At 37.4% G+C, this 13,004-nt stretch overlaps 1 long non-coding RNA gene across 1 annotated transcript in view; it reads left to right on the top strand.

Moving 5' to 3' along the window:
• Window positions 1-9,409: 9,409 nt before the first annotated feature.
• Window positions 9,410-13,004, top strand: part of LOC311430726 — a 29,228-nt gene continuing 25,633 nt past the window's right edge. The window contains exon 1 of the long non-coding RNA XR_014688988.1: window positions 9,410-9,495. This is a non-coding gene — a long non-coding RNA (uncharacterized lncRNA). The remainder of the gene's footprint in view (window positions 9,496-13,004) is intronic.

Raw genomic sequence — 13,004 nt, 5'->3', positions numbered from 1 at the left:
CAACCAATGCCATAACTAACAGGTGTGTGAGATGGGTGAAAGGGCCAGAAGTGGGTCCTGTCAGAAGTCCAGGTGAAAGAGAGGGATCAAGCCAGCTCCAAGACAGGAAATCCAAATGATAAGCCAGACACAGGACTGGAGAATGTCACTGCTACAGGATCTCTGAGGCAGGGACTGAGGGTCTGGACAGGGTTGGGGAAGGTCCCTAGGGGAAGTTAGGCAGGGGCTGTCAAGAGTGCACTCAGAGCCTTGACATAAATCTTCCAAATCAAGGTCTCAAAATACATATATTTTTTAATTTAACCCAATTTCCAATTAAAGAGAAAGACTAAAATAAAAGCAAAATATTAAAAATTATTATAAGGAATCAACCATACTTTTTCAAAGTAACTATTGGATAGTCAACAATGTGTCTTTTTGGCTTGTCCAAAAATACAGTAAGATTTCCTGTAATTAAATATTTTTTTCTGTATATATATATTTTTTTTTCATATAAACATATTAATATGTAAATGCATTTCAAAGATGTAATCATCTGACAATTTCCTAGATGTATTACTTTTTCTCCTCAAATAGCTTTTCTGTCAACATTCAGCTTTAGAATGAACTCAGAAAAATCAATAATTATTATCTTCAATGATTTAATTCCTTGAATGAAGACTTAGATTATTATTTTTATATATATATTGATTTAAATATAAGGAAATATATTAGCAAGACAGCTATTATCTCAGCATGATCAATCATTTTCTATCTCTAGCATGTCTCATACCAGCTTTTCTATATTTAACTTTTTTGGAGGGGAGGAAGGGGAATAAAAGGTAGTTGGGCATTCAGAAATGCAAGAAGTATACACAACAAGTATACAAGAGGTAAGAAAGATAAGATCATCAGGTCTAGAGACAAAAATTTTCCCTAGAGCACAATAAACTTTTTAAACTTTAAAAAACAAAACAAAAACAAACAAACAAAAACACAAACAAACAACAACAAAAAAAAGAACTTCCCAGGTATGACTGATGTTAAGCCTTAACCATGGTGTTGAGAAATTGCTAATGATATGCTTGAAGTAATGGACAATTTTACCTGAAACAACCAAAGCTCCATTGAAGTGCTAGAGCACTGATTTTCTTCAAAGCTTCCCAAAATATTAACAGTAATCTATGGCTGTTCAGAAAGATTTAAAATGTGCTAAAGATGGATAATGAGCTTGAATTTAACGCTTAGATACGAGCATAACCAATTCAGTAAAAAAATTCTAGAGCTACTATTTTCAGAAATTAATGCTATCTAACAAAAGCTAGCTGTTACTAATTATGTATTATGCTTTATTATTATGTGCTAGGAAAAGCAAACAAACAAACAAATCCCATGTCACTAAGAATAAAATAGCTTCTGGTATTTAAATAACAGTCTCTGAGGTACCTAAAGACTTCTTTAGATATGAACCTATGAACCTAATTCCAAGACCAGGAACACTTAATTAAATTATTCATAAGTATTCTAAGTCAGCTAAGACCAGAACTGTCACTCCAGTGGGATGAGAACCACTTTTCTTTTAAATATGCTTTCATATTGCTTTTAAATAAAAAGTTACAGTAAGAGTAAATGAAAATTCCTCCAAGTTTAAAAACAAACCACTTGGTGCACTGTTTACAATGATGAAAGTTTGACACCTGTAATCTTCAGGGAGAAATAAAGATAATCTTGAATGATGTCACACCATATTTCCTTATTTTAATATGGCACTATGAGGAGCACCATCACAGCTTAGTATGGCTTTAGAAACTGGCTGCTAGTCATGGATCACTTCTTCCTGTTCTTGATATAACTTTGTAATGAGAAAGCAAGAAGTGTGTTCCCTACAATAAAGAATGTTTCAAAGGGCTGTAAAGTCAGTCTCTATCCATCAGCACTTGTTTAAATTAATTTTTACTTTATTTATAAGCTGTCAATATCATGTCAGTGCAAAGAATGATAAGTACATTAATTTAAGTTTTGTGCTACCAGGAATCATTGGAAAAATCAGCTTCTTAATAAATGGAGTATGAAAGAATATCCCCAATCTAGCTATCATCTTCACTAGTGATAGAAGGTGTTTGAAGTGTCCAAAGCAAGAAAGGAAAGGACGAAGATAAAGCTTGAAGTGTTGAGTCAGCTTTACAGTCCCTCAGTTCTTATTCAATTCTTACCTGTAACATAACATTTCTATGCCCTTCAAGAAACATGCCTTCATTAGGTTGAAAGCATAAAACTAGTAGTTTTGCAAATGTAATTTTTAGCCTGCTGGCCAGAGAAATGTTTCAAACTACTTGAATATCATCTTGAATCATCTACCCAAAATCTCTGAAATATTGATAAGAGGCTTACTGCAGTAATAATACTATGACTGTGTATCATGTTTAAACTAAAGCTTTCCCAATAAACACAAAATTACCACAGAGATGTTAGGTGTGAATGAAGCTTCCAGACAATGGAAGCAATAAAAAACTGTAACAATGATGGTGAATAATCCTAGTATAATAGGATCCCATTTAAAAAAAAAAAAGTAAAAAAAAATTAAAAAAAAATAAAAGGAACTACAGACCAGTGAACCTCAACTCTGTGCCTGTGAAGATCATGAAATAGATCCTTCTGGACACACATGCTAAGGCACATGCAAGACAAGTAGGTGATCTGAGAGAACTAGCACAATTTCAACAAGGGAAAATTGTGCCTGAACAATCTGGTAGCCTTCTATGATGGAGTGACTGTATCAGCCAACAAGGGAAGACTGACTGATGTCATCTACCTAGACTTCTGTATGGCTTTTGGCATGGTCCAACACAGCATCCTGTTATAAATGGATAAGTCCCAAAATAGGATTATAATCAAAGTTTACAATTTATTAAAGGAATAGAGGTAAGCAAACAATGCTAGGTGCGCTGGGACTCTCTGCTCCACAAAGACGCACACATGTTACATCAAGATGCTGATTTTTATGCTCCTAGACTAATTCATTACAACTTCTAGAAAAAACAGGGTTATTGTAATTAGTTTCTGGAATCCAAACCCTCCTACTGGAGCATGTGTATCAGTCTCTGGTGGTCCCTCTGGGGGTCTCTGGGGGTCTCTCATGCTGAAGGCTCATCATCTTCCTCCCAGGTTTTTTTCTTGTCCTTCTCAGCCATCTTGGCTGTATGCCGGAGGCTTGCCCAGCATCCCCTGCAAGCTTTGTCTTTTAGCCATCCTTCAGCTTTCCTCTTCTCCTTAATCTTCTGACCACATATCAGAGACTTGCATAGTGTCCCATACAATAGTCATAATAGTCAGAAGTTATTCTGAACCGCCCCCCCCCCCCCCCCCCCCCCCAGATATCAGAGACTTCAAGGAAAAGCCTACAAATACATTTCCCTTCAAGCTCTCTGTTGACAGGAATTGCTAAAACATTCCTCACTATCCTTATCTCTAAATCAGAGAGATAGATTTGAAGGATGGACTATTGAGTGGGTAAGGATTGGCTGGATTGCCAGAGTTAGAGAGTTGCGATCAATGTCCCTATGTCCAGGTGGAGGCTGGTGACAAGTGCTGTCCCCCAGGAGTCAGTCTTGGGACTTGTGTTCTTTGATATCTTTACAAATGACACAGACAGTGGGATCAAGTTCATCCTCAGCAAGTTTGTAGGCAACACCAAGCTGAGTGGTGCAGTTGATACAACAGAAGGAAAGAATACCATCCAGGGCATTCAAGACAAGCTTGAGAAATGGATCCACATGAAATAATGAGGTTCAAGTCCAAGTGCAAGGTGCTTCATTTGGTTTGGGGCATTCCCAATGTGTATACAGACTGGGAAAAGAACCTGTTGGGAGAAGTCCTGAAGAGAAGGACTTGGAAGTTCTGGTGAGTGAAAATCTTGACAGCAGTGTGTGCTTGCAGTGCAGAAGTCTAACTGTATTCTGGGCTGCATCAACAGAGGCATGACCAGCATGTCAAAGGAGGTGATTGTCCCCCTTTACTCTGCTCTCATAAGGCCCCAGGTGGAGTACTGCATGCAGATCTGGGGCCCCCTGCACCAGAAAGATATAGACCTGTTAAAGTAGATCCAGAGGAGGGCCGTGAAAATGATCAGAGGGCAACTCTCCTATGAAGAAAAGCTGACAGAACTGGGGATGTTCAGCCTGGAGAAGAGAAGGCTCTGGGGAGATGTTATTACAGCCCTTCAGTACTTAAAGAAGGCTTATAAAAAAAGGTGGAGAGTGACATTTTACATGGGCAGGTAGTGACAGAACAAAGGGGAATGTTTTAAAACCAAAAGAGGGTAGATTTAGATTAGATATTAGGAGGAAATTCTTTACTCAGAGGGTGCTGAGGGACTGATTGCCCAGAGAAACTGTGGTTGCCCCATCTCTGGAGGTGTTCAAGACGAGGTTGGTTGGGGCCTTGGTCAATCTGATCTGGTGGGTTGGGTCATGGCAGGGGGGTTGGAACTAGATGATGTTTCAGCTCCCTTCCAGGCCTTTCTATGATTCTTTGAATAGCTGAAAAGGTAAGCTGTATTTGCATGTACAGCTGGGACTGGAAATATAAACATGGACTAGGTCTGGTTGGGTTGGAGTTAACTTTCCCTGCAGTGGCACATATAGTGCTGTGCTCTGTACTTGTAGCTGGAACAGCATTGGTATCAAACCAGTGTTTTATATATTGCTAAGCACTACTGGCAAAGCATCAAGACTCCTTCCAAGCCTCACCAAGAGCCAGTAGGCTAGGACTTTGAAGGACTTCACACTGGCCTATCTACCAACCAGAGATTTTCCCTTCAAGTTCATAAACTGCTTGAAAGACATTTGAACAACTGCTGGAAATGACATGTCTTTTGTGAAGCAAATTATTAGAGTGGAATATGCCATTGGGCAATATGCATAGTTTGCAGTGTTGACTGAAGAAATATGATTGCATTCAAGGCAACATATCACACCAGTTCTAGAATAAATAATACAACTATTCAAACAAGCATTCAAACAAGTACATATGTGAATGATAGTATTTATGCTGCCTGTGTTGCATTCTCATTTAGTTATAATGCTGCTCTTTCTTTACTCCTTACTTATACATTATTTTCATTACTCTTTAAAATGGTAAAAATATTCAAAATGTCTACAAGGTTGAAAATTTTAGAAGTGCCTGTATCAACTGCCCTACATTCTCTGTGGAGCTGCTATTAAGCAATTTATGCAATAGCAAGCAAAATAAACAATAAATCAAACAAAAATCTCCCCCCCCCCCTTATTTTTTGTTTGTTTATTTCCTTTGTGTTGCTCATTTTTCTTCCGAGAGGAAGGCCATGATGTCTACCATTCTGCTACAAGATACTGATAAATATATGCTGTGTATTTCTTGTAGATCATTGTGTTAAATGAAAAAAAGTCTAATGAGCTAAGAAAGTCTGTAAAGCTCCAGGAGATTTAAATAAAATTAACAATTTATATCATTACATTATATCACTATCTTCAAAATGTAAAGTTAGCATGGAAATTCTGGAGATGAAGACAAAAATGGGACCTGAAAGGTTTCTGTACACATGTATCTCTATCTATGAAAACAATTATAGTGAAGTTGAAAGCTTAATACCATGGAATCTAGATTCTAAATTTGGTATCCTGGACAAAAAAGTGCTTAAAATAAAATAAAATAAAATAAAATAAAATAAAATAAAATACCGAGCATAATATTGATACTAGAACACTGGTTTAAAGGAATGTAGCTCAAAGTGAGGTGTTTAATATTTCATGCTTCTCTGAAAGATAATAAATAACTCTTTAAGACATTATTGTACAGTCCTTCAGTCCTTTCCAATACTGTGAAGTAAAGCCAGTGTCTAGTTTGAAATTTAGTTAATCACACTCCTCTGAAGGTGTTTTTTGTTGTTGTTGTTGTTGTTGTTAGATACATGAATTTCTATTGCAGAGTGAGTCCAAACTGATAATTGTGAAGAAATGCTCCGAAACCATTACCCATTACACTGTTTTTTAAAACACTATTTTTCTTGTGGGGTATCATTAATATAGATTTTGTATACTGTTATGTATCTATATAAATCACTGTATTGCAAAGTTTTGATGTCTTTTTACTGTCTTTAGCATTATAGGGTAAAAAATCTTCTAGCACCTAATTTCTGTAAACAAGTAGATATCTCAAAGGCCTTTTTGTTTGCTTCATTGCTACTAAGCTTAACCTTCATGCATTGATAGTGTTGTTTTCAATCTACTCGACAAAGTTTGGTTGAAGCAGGAGAGGTTTGGAAACATAAACTGTCTGAACTGTATGGATCAAGGTGTGAGAATTGAGTTGGTGAATTTCCTTCTCAAGGAATGGTCAAAACTCTGATTTCTTAAAACCTTTGAAGAATCTCAGCAAAAGAATTCCTGGAAGAGATGAGGGTTTGAAATGTAAATAATGCAATGCACATTTAAAATTTGGGTTTATGGCTCTGATTTGTATTGTTGAGGTTGTACATAATGACAGTTTTTCTTCACCTGATTCTGCAGAACATCTAGAAGATTAAATACATTGTGCAATAAGTTTCTAAGTTAAGGTAGTCGGAAGAATATCTAGGAGGAAAAGTCCAAATGATTTAATTTTAGCAATCATATAAAATCCAGCAAACACAAGAGATCTTATGCTACAATGCTAAATAATTTATTTAATTGTGAAACTTTTTGGGTAACTCTGAAATATGGCTGATAAAGAAGCCAATGAACTCTTTGAGCTGGCAAACTGTATATGTAAAGTGTATGTGAGCAAACGTACATTCAAGGCCAGGTTGGATAGGACTTTGGGCAACCTGGTCTAACAGAAGATCACTGCCATGTGTAGGGACATTGGAACTAGATGATCTTTAACATCCCTTCCAACTCAAGCCATTCTATAAATCTGTGAAATCCAGGGTGTCAGCTCAATGTACATACAAATTCTTTAACACTGAGTCTCACATTAACAGCTACTATCATGGCTAGAGACACTCAATCAGACAGGTGTACTATGGCATTCAAATAGGATAGTGATGTAAGTTATAAAAATGAATTGTGTCTTATGAAAGCAGTTCTTGAAAATTCAATCGATTGCAACCAGGGTTGACTCCTGACCACTTAGGATGTTTTCCACCAGGCCCAGAGACTGTTATATTTACAAGCTTACGGTCAGTAAAATAATTTGCCTGTCCTTTAGAAACCCACACAGGAGTCATTCTCTCAAGGTCTTGGGATGCCTGGCATAAGAATAAATTTACTGGGCTATGTATCTCCTCTGTCAATGGTGGGGCTCCCCATTGTAAATTTTCATGATTTGTTGAAGTTATTTCTCCCTTGTAGATGATTTGTTTGTTTGTTTGTTTTGTTTTGCTTGTTTTTCCCTTAAAGACAGGGAAGTGTTTAGCCATGTTTTTGATATAAAAGTTTAAGGAGTGTTTCCTCTTTATAACATAATGTATCCCATGTTTTTAATCTGTGTAGACTTCGATACACTGAGCATAGAACTGGAATAGTTCAGTTGGAAGGGACCTTCAGAGATCTTCTAGTCCAAATGCTTGTCCTCTTCAGGACTCACCAAAAGTTAAAGTACATTATGGAGGGCATTATCCAAATGCTTTTTGAACAGTGACAAGCATGGGGCATTAACCACCTTGCTAGAAGACTATTCCATAATTTGACCATCCTCAGGGTCAGATGCTTGTTCAGTCTGAACCTCCTGTCACAGCTTTGTGCCATTCCTATGCATCCTGACATCAGTGACCAGGGAGAAGAGGATACTGAAACCCTCCATGTCCTCTCCTTGGAAAGTTGTAGAGAACAATGAGGCCACCTATTACCCTTCTTTTCTCCAGACTAGACAACCCAAATGACTACTCAAGTAGACAACCCTACTTAACCTCTTGACCTACTTAACCTCTCCATTTTTCCCTCTTTCTCTCTTCCATCATTGAATGACCCTTGTTCAGTTTGTGCTGCTGAAAGAAGACAGAGCACACACAGAAAAAAAATAAAGAAATTCAAAAGGAGACCATCTTTTAGGATGTCATCCAAGAAAAAAAAAAAAAAAGAGTAAAAATGCAAAGATCTACTCTGTTCCATTGCAGCTGAAGAGAACAGAACACCATATTCAAAAAAAGATATTTTATTTGGTATCAGCCTAAAAGAAAAAATATATATATTTCATAATAAATCATTTTATATGTTATAAGCTAATATTAGATGCCATACAGATATGAATGGACTCTAAAAAATGTGTACTAGAGAAAAAAATAATAATAATAAAAAGAAAAAAAATTGGTCTTCAAGGCTGTAACGGAAGGCAGCTTTTTGCTATATTATTTCCACCCAGGCTCACAGTTTCACAACGTTTCTCAATATCTCCACTATTTTTTACTTATAAAGATCTGGATTAAAATTAATTTGCATCTTTACACCAGAGTTACTTTAGGCTAAGAATTTTCCTTCTGCACAAAGAATACAGTTTATTCCCTTCTTCCCTCCCTCACTGCATGGTTTTAAATCACCTCAAGTAACATGTACTTGTTAAAAGCATGCATCTCTTACAGCACGACGTAGTGTTCCATTGCTTTGGTGCCAATGGTAGGTGGCCAACACTTTAGGAAGCACTGAATCTGTAATACAGTTGTGTTATTCACACAATTGCTTTTAATTAGCTGGCTCTGAGCCAGTGGTATCAGTAATGCTGTTTGTGCTAGCTCGGTGGTGTATGTGATGACATAATTGTTTCTTGACTAATAAGCTATAATGTGAACCGCATGGACTGTAGAAATCTAATTTACAAGCTAAGTGGTTGTTTTGACCATGAATTGAAGAAGATGCCACACAGAAAACAAAGGTTAGAACTACATAGTTCTAACCTAACATGGTTCTAACATGCTATATGCCTTGAATACTAAGTATTCAAGTATTTGTGTTGCTGACAAATATAAGTGCTGCTGGGAGGCCATTATAGAATAGCTATATAGGATTAATACTGTACTTTTCCTTAGCACAGAAGCAGTTTTTCAGTGAGTGTGACAAGATGAAAAGCTTTATAACAGTTTTAATGCTGCTCAGGCCAGTAGAACAATTTAAACAAAATAAAGAAAATAGATATTTTAAAATATGAAACAGGTATCATGAAATACTGCATTGCTTCAAGTGTTACTCCTAAGTACATGCAATTTAACCCTTCTAAGTTATAGGAAAGACTCTTGAATTATACAAGCTTTTGCCAACTACATGTATAATATAAAAGTGAAGATGCATCTGGAAATATACAATGAACATTTTTTATTTTATTTTTTTAAGACAGAGAGTTTTGTTTCAATTACCACAAAAGAACTACTTCTTCATGTACCTGCTTTTAAAAGATGGCTAATCATGTATGGGTACATCTTTCCAGGCACCTGCAGGCAAAATGGGAAATATAACTCACTTATCTAGTTTTTACATGATGAGTGTCACCACCGCCCAAGTGAATCAAAATGTAAGTAGGTTTTTTGCTGTTGTTTTTAGATGACCTGACGTTTTACAAGGGATTAGCACTGGCTACTAAAAGAAAAATTAACTTGCATTTTGTTAGTTTGTGGTTGTTGTTGTTGTTTTTAACTTCTGAAGAGATGTTAACAATATTTGATTAAAACATTGATAATGCTTAAAAGCTAGTATGCTACTCTTTACAGTGAGTTCTTTTGCTTCCCAATAAAAAATCAGTTAGCCTGGCTGTTGTGGTCCGATATGAGGTCCAATAACAAAAGTTATTGTGTGAAAGTAAATAACAAAAACTGGAGATTGTGTGACTTTATGGACCAATAAATGTGATTGCTATTAACCAGAGTATGCTGCCCAACAGCCTTAATATTCCTGCAGAGTCTAGCAAGAAGGCAGGGGAGAGAGGATGGTCCCTTGTGTTGTCCAGTTGCATACTAAATAAACGGCATTTATAGGGAGAAATGGTACAGACAGACACATTCCACAGATAATTTACCCATCAGACTCCATGCAGGAGGGAAAATATATTAAAATAATAAAATAAAATAAAATAAAATAAAATAAAATAAAATAAAATAAAATAAAATAAAATAAAATAAAATAAAATAAAATAATTCATTGTTTCCTTTATTTTTTGTTGGTCTGTCAGAGAGGTGTAACAGAAGAATGTAATAGACTTTTCCTATTGAAGGACTTATTATGAAGACTTATTCAGTCTTTATTTCTGTTTCTAAATGAAAATTTCAGTGTTTGTTTCATCTTGAAGGGAGAGGCGAAAACCCAGTAAAGTGAAAAGTCTGGTGAGGTGATTTTGCCCAGCTGGGCAACTGAGCTGCACTACACCCACTCTCTCACTCCCTCTCATCAAAGGGAAGGGGGAAAAAATATGATTGAAAAGGTTCAAGGGTTGTGATAAGGACAGGGTGATCACTCAACAATTATTGCCTTGGGCAAAAAAGACTCAGTATAGGGGGATTCATACAATTTATTAGCTATTACTAACAAGCTAGAGCAGTGAGAAATGAAAAGCAAACTAAAAGCAGAGGGATGAGGAATGGGGGTTCTGATCTGTCCATAAACTTCATTGTAGCTGCTCCTCCAGGGTTACTCTCTGCCCCTGCTCCATGTGGGGTCCCTCCCATCCTTCCCAAACTGATCCTGTGTTGACTTCCCACAGGAAGCAGCTCTTCAAAAACTGCTCCTACATGGCTCGATACCATCAGGTCCATCCTTCAGGAGTAAACTGCTCCAGCACAGATCCCACATGGGCTGCAGCTCCCCCCAGGCCCCCTGCTCCTGCGTGGCCTCCTCTCCACGGGCTGCAGCTCCAGCTTGGGACCTGCTCCTGTTGGGGCTCTCCATGGGCCGCAGCCTCCTCCAGGCCACATCCACCTGCTCCACCGGGGGCTTCTCCACCCACAGGGGGGCTGCAGCGTGGAGATCTGCTCCATGGGGGACCCATGGGCTGCAGGGGGACAGCCTGCTCCACCAGGGGCCTCTCCATAGGCCACAGGGGAACTGCTGCTGTGTGCCTGGAGCACCTTCTGCCCTTCTTCTGCAGTGACATTGGGGTCTGCAGGGCTGTTTTTCACTCCTCACTCTCCCAGCTGCTTTTACACAGCATTTGTTTGTTTGTTTCTTAAATCTGCTTTCACAGAGATGCAACCAACGTTGCTTATTTGCCGGTGGCAGGTCCTTTTTGGAGTTGGCCAGAGCTGTCTCTGATCTAACAAGCTTCAAGACTCTTCTCACAGACACCACTTCAGCCGCCCACTACCAAAAACTTGCCACATAAACCCACTACTTCTGGTCCACTATTTTTATGTGTCAAGCTTATTCACTAGACTACCTTCTTCAGTGGACACAGACCATACAATGTTCTGCTTTTTCTCCTGCAGTAGGAAACCTTTGGTGGTGATAGTACGTAAAATGGTTTTTGTTACACAAAGGAAAATGGAAGCATAAGGAACTCTATCTTTTTTTTTTTTTTTTTTTTTCCTCTCTCCTCTCCTGGAGGCTGACAGTTCAATATGGTATCCTTTCCAAGTCACAGGAGACCTATTTCTAGTCTGAAGATCATTAAGTGCCTCATGTGTCTTCTAGACTATTTATTCCTTAATTTAATCCTAGACTTGTATTCTAATATTACACATATTAAGTGTGTAATATCTTGAAACACTGTTGATTCTATCTTCTTCATGGACCAAGGACCAAAACCTCTGCCAAACTAGAATTTATCCTTCTTAATGCTGTAACCAATGGCAAAAAACTGCTATCTACCTTGGAAATATTAGAAATAAACTTTAATGTATTTGCCCTTAGGAGGGTTTTTAGAAGTTTGGTCTTGGACATCTGGCAGCCTCATAGCTCTGCTCCTTTTTCCTGCTGTACACTCATGTTGCAGTAGTAACTTCTTTTTGTCCCTCTTCTCTATTTCTTTTTCTTCCTCAGTGCTTGCCAGTAACTTCTCCCAGGTGTCCTTGTATCTTTCCTGATATAGAAGTTACTGTCCCTTCCCCATAAATGGGTCTTTACACTTCAAGAAATCAAACAGGTAGCTCTTCCCTCTGTTGGTTAGCCATACATTTTTAACAAAATAGGATATATAATAGATGTTCAATTGGTTTAGTGAAGGACTTGTTAGTGTTAGGTCAGAGGTTGGACTCAATGATCTTGAGGTCTCTTCCAACCTAGAAATTCTGTGATTCTGTGATTCTGTGATTCTGTGATGTACTGTAAGTGACAAACAGGCAAACATGAGTGCATGGGCATTAATATCTAATAAGGATGCCTTTAAGAAGTATGAGAAAAACTAATGTGAAAAAAACTTGCCCACTAGAAAGGCCACTCAACTTTGTCACAAATGGGAGCAGAGTTTTTACTTGTTAGATTCTCATCTCTGCATTGATACAACCTCTGTATCAAATGTATATTGGTTTGACAACCCAAGCTAAAACAAATTATAGTGCTTTATTTATATAACATTTTTATATATTTATATTTTATATTTATTTATATTTTATTTATACAAATTATATTGTAGTATATTAACTCTTAGAACAAAATAATCTACTTGCAGAGCTTTGTGTAATACCACTGTTTCGCAACTAGCAATGGACCATATTTATTCATACGTTATCTTCAGTATAAAGATTATTGTGGTTATTAACTGCCATCCCTGTTAACAGATCAGAAGATGGTGAGCTTGCTTTTTACAAGTCAAAATTTTTACACTTGATTTTACTTCTACAAGGATAAAAATTAAGTGAACTGTGTAATTGTTCAGGTTTCAGCATTGCAAATCTAGTGGGATGTGAAAGATTACTTGACCAGCAGGTTGTTTGTTCTATTGGCTTCTGCAAACTCAGACATCACTTTTCTTTCTAGTTAACATTTCGGCTTCTAAGAGTAGCACAAGTGCAGCTTCTCCATGCATGCTGTCATCCCAAAGGTACAGATTCTCCCTTGGCAATATATATGGGCTGCAATATATATGGGAATATA

Source organism: Aythya ferina (genome assembly GCF_964211825.1).
Source record: "Aythya ferina genome assembly, chromosome: 2".
In the NCBI taxonomy this organism is placed as follows: domain Eukaryota; kingdom Metazoa; phylum Chordata; class Aves; order Anseriformes; family Anatidae; genus Aythya; species Aythya ferina.
The sequence above is the reverse complement of the archived record's forward strand: the minus strand, read 5'-3'. Positions and strand labels throughout refer to the sequence as shown.